The sequence below is a fragment of the Solanum tuberosum genome, unplaced genomic scaffold (assembly GCF_000226075.1).
Source record: "Solanum tuberosum cultivar DM 1-3 516 R44 unplaced genomic scaffold, SolTub_3.0 scf00744, whole genome shotgun sequence".
Lineage (NCBI taxonomy): Eukaryota > Viridiplantae > Streptophyta > Magnoliopsida > Solanales > Solanaceae > Solanum > Solanum tuberosum.
The window spans coordinates 49,347-54,289 of NW_006239655.1; the positions used below are offsets into that span (position 1 = coordinate 49,347).

Below are 4,943 nucleotides of genomic sequence, written 5' to 3' on the forward strand. Positions count from 1 at the left end.
CCTTAAAAACACTCCTTTACTTGACTAACTGAACTTAAATACACCCTTGATTTTGAAACATGAGTGAAATACATCCTTAGGGGTGTTTTCATCGTACACTTCACTCGGATTTTTAAGAGTCTCGTACTCCTACAAGAGTTTGAGACAACTTGCTATGTCATGTGGCAGATCGGGTGTGTATGCATGTTTAGTTGGTCAAATAGAGTGATATTTTTAAGGATGTCAATAGTTCGGGAAAGAAATTAATAATCTGCTCCAAATTCAAAAGTGTTTTGAATATCCTCTCTACTTTAATTAGCATGAGCAGGTAAAAATTCACCATCAAAGTCAAAATCTTAACTTACAAGTAACATATAAAACCTAATTATACAAGAAATGAACTAACCCTAAATATCGAACCCCACGAGAAACATGATATATATGTCGTGGATAATGTTTTTTACTAAGTTTTCACAAGACATTAAAATCTATATAAACACTTTAACTCGTAAACATTTTCTCATCACCTCCTTCTACAATATTTAACTTTACTTAAGAAAAAGTATGGGTGTAAAAGGCAAGTTGATTGGTTCTGTCGAGGTGAAATGTGGAGGACACTTGGTTCATGATCTTTTTCACACTAATACTCATCATATACCCAACATTATGTCTTGGTAAGATCAATCATTTTGAGACGCATGAAGGTGGATCTATAAAAGTTGGTTCGGTAGTTAGCTGGAAGTATGATGACGGTAACACACATTTCCTTACTTTGTCTCTCTTTATATGTATTTATTATTTCTTGCATAATTTTTCCAAACATTTTCCTACTTTGTCTCTCTCTATTTTCATTACTAATTCCCATTTTTTTCTCAATGTCCAATGGTTTGAAAAAAAAAAGTAGACTGTTCAATTTTTGTGAATTTTAGATCTTTTTTTGAGAAATGAAAATAAAAAACAAATGATATAAGAGGAATATATTATTGTGAATGTACTAAATCTTTTATGAGGGATTGGGTTGTTCATTAATTCAGTGTAACATCTCTTGTATTTTTAATTATTTTTTTTTACTATAGATGGGAAAGATAAGATTGCTAAGCAAGTGATTGATGCCGTTGATCTTCAGAAGAAGTCAATCACTTGGAAAGTAATTGGAGGAGATCTGTTAGAGCTGTACAATTCTTTCACTATTATTACATCTTGCGACAAGCAATGGACTACATGGACATTTGTGTACGAGAAGAAAATTGAAGAAACCCCAGAACCACTTGTTCTTTTGGGTTTTGCCCTTGATCTGACCAAAGATATCGAGGGTCACCTTCTCAAGAAATAGATCTATGTTATTTGGTGGGTTTAAACACATGCAAATATATATATGCATGATTTTATACCCACTTATATGTTTGTTTGTGTGATGAATATTTGGCAATATCGGCTAGTTCTTGCTAGCATGTGAAATAAATAATGTTTGTGTATGAAAATCATATACTATATATGCCACTCTCCTTCTGTGAATGTATTTCTATTTTCTAATAATAATGATCAATATATGTAAGATATTCTGAATTTTGCAAGTCCTAAATTTACCCATAACAAAGGGAATTTTGCAAGTCCTAAATTTAATGATTTGCACCTTAATCTTTTTAGTTCTTTGTAAAAGCATAAAAAGTTTCTTTTTTCAGTTATTTACCAGAATAAAATAATATGTATCTTTGTACAACTTTTTTTAACGAGGGTAAAAAATTAAATAGTTATCTGTGTATATTTCTGGAAAAGATTAAACAAATGTATATGACACTTTAAATTGACCCAAAAAAAAATTACTGAAATTCTTGCTTTTAAATTAGGCAAGAATGTAGCTTTCAAGCTTATTAAAATCTATCTATTCGATTTGTTTGTCTCATTTAAAAAAAAAAAAAAATTAAAAAGAATAATTCTGTTTTTATATATATAATTTCTAAATTCCAATTTTTTCACATATTTAAAAATACAAAATCAAATAATATTTTAGTACATTCAACATATCTTTCATTTAAAATTAGAAAATTCAAAAATCATATTTACTTAAATTTTATATCAAATTAAATTCACAAATAAATTGAAACGATAGGTACCACACATGTCTATTTTCCTATTAGGATAAGTGAAAAACATAAACGTGTTCATTGTATCACAACAGTAGAAGATTGTACAACAATAAATTGAATCCAAGAAATTAATACTGAAAAAAAAGTAGTTAGCAATCAATTCAAAATGGACCATAGTCATTCAATTTGACGTTTATCACACAAAAGATTGTTTTTTTATTGGTTACATAAAAGTCATTTAATTTTAGGGGTTATCACACAAATTATTTTTCTATTTTTATACTAAATAAAAGCCAACATGGACCATAGTAATTCAATTTGTGTTTATCATACAAAACTTTTTTAAAAAAAACCTCTGTCATAATGCGCAATCGCTATAATCTCTGTCACAGGCTCTGTCTTACGGGTGAGCATTTTATGCGCACGGATAAACCTTCCACAGTGTAATAGCTTACAAATCACAAAATTAAGGGATGTAAACCGCACTAGTGCGACATGCCCAACTCGGAAGACATTGAGGGGGGGTCTATCTCGAGTCATCAGTGTGGATGACCACCTCTAAACCAACTGGGCCATCCCGAATGAGTCAAGAGACCTTTTTTGGCTACATATAAAAGTCATTTAATTTTAAGGGTTATTAGACAAAGATTATTTTTCTATTTATTCTCCCCATTTTTATTTACATGTCGTCCTTGCTAAAAATAAATGTTCGATACTCCCCCGTTCACTTTTAATTGTCATGATTTTCTTTTTTAGAGTCAAATGATAAAAAAATTGACTAACATTTTACGATGTATTTTTTCATCATATTAATATGTAAAAAATTGTAATTTGTAGTACTTTTCTTATAGTTTTTGAATATCTAAATTTCCTGTTTAAAATATCGAATAATGTAATCTAATTTATCTTTGAAAATTAGTTAAATTGACTTTTGAAAAACGCAACATGACAAATATAAGTGGACGGATGGGAGTACTTGTCATTTCACAAAACCAATACATAAATAGCATTATTCTTCCTATTTTACCCTTGAGTGTTATTAGCTTTGAAAGTATGAATTTGACTAACATAGAAAAAACCAAATGATTAATTAATGTTCATTTGTTAATTTAATTAATCAAAATAAATTAATGTATGTTCATTTATTGAAAACTTGACTACAACTCTACAAGAGAACACTAAATAAGGGTAGAATGGTAAACCAACCTAATTTCTCAAGGAATGTAAAATCTAAAATGGTGACATATAAATAGGAACGGAGGGAGTACCAATTAAAAGTCATTTAACTGTATGTTTACGGCGTAAAAGTCATTTTTATCTAAATTATGTCGCATGAAAATATTTAATTTTGTCTAAGTTTACTAAAATGTATATTTCTCTTGATGTTTTTATATTTTGTACCAAAATTATGATATGACACTCTAAAATAGCTAATTAGCTCAATAAAACAATATTAAATGTAATGAATTAATTCAGAGACCTTCTTCAAACTCATGTTTTCCATTGATTTCTTTGATTCTGTAAGAAAAAATCTTTTGTTAATTAAAAATGTATATATGAAATTTACTTCTTTTTTTAAAGTACGTATATTAGTAAGGTCAAAGTAGTTAAATTACTTTTTAAAAACTAATTAACGATAATAAGTTAAAATTATTACAAAGTATCAAACCAAAGCTAGTATATGTATATCATAAACCACAAGAAACATAAATATTATTAAGCAAAATATTAAGGCAGATTTTTGGATTTTCTCAATGTAATTAACTTATTCTGAAGTGTCATGTCATATAAATGGTGTTGAATACAATTTTTTTTGGTGAAATATACTTTTTTTTGTTAAGTTAGGCAAAATTAAATGACTCTATGTGATAAAAAATTTAAAAGTTTATTTTGATGTGATAAATTTAAAATTAGATGTAATTTATGTATTATAAAATAGAAAAATATTTTTGCGTGATAACCCTTAAATTTAAATGACTTATGCATAACAAAAAGTAAAATAAAAACTTTTCTATCATAAACGCGGAATGACCTGAAAGATCTTCGTATTTGGCTTTGTTGCTCATCTGATCAATAGGTGTATAATATAACTAACTACACGTGAAATTTCCACATTATTTTTTAACGACACATCATAACTATTACAAAAATATGATGACATGCACATAAAAAAATTAATATTACAAAATAATAATATACAAAGGAAAAATATGCCATTTGCTCTCTCTCTCTCTCTCATTGTTCACTCCTTTCCTCCAAATAGCATGTTCCATCAGGTTTTATCAATTTATACTATACAATTGATTTGCATCAATAAAATTACAAGTCAAGTATTAATAAATATAATTTGTGTTAACGAACACAATTATATCAAATTGTATCAACAAATGTCAAGTGTATTTGTTCCTTGTGTATTAATTTTGTAGCAAGTGTATCAAGTATCAACGAATACAATTTATATCAATAAATATAATTGTATTAAAACATAATTATATCTAGTGTATTCACTTTGTATCCATGTATTTGAGTATATGCAACTAGCTATAAATTTGCATCAATATATTCAATTGTATTTTATCTTTGTTATACATTTGTATCATATGTTGTATACTCTTTTAAAATATGATTTATACAATATTATATTCCTCCCTCATCTAGACATTGATATTGGGAGTCTGAGTATTAAATCAAAGAGGAGTAGAGGAAGAAAAGAGATATCTACCGTTTCTCGCCTAATTTGTATCACTTATATCTCATTTAGACCCTTACTTCCTTTGTTGTTGATTGTGTTTCTATACAAGAGAAAGCTAAAAAGGAGGGGACGAAAAAAAGGGGTGACGAATGAGATATGGGGGGGGGGGGGTTTTATGTGTGAAG

The 4,943-nt window shown here is 28.1% G+C and overlaps 1 pseudogene; it reads left to right on the forward strand.

The window, feature by feature from the left end:
• Positions 1-447: 447 nt before the first annotated feature.
• On the forward strand, positions 448-1,545 carry LOC102584733 (kirola-like; annotated as a pseudogene).
• Positions 1,546-4,943: the final 3,398 nt, after the last annotated feature.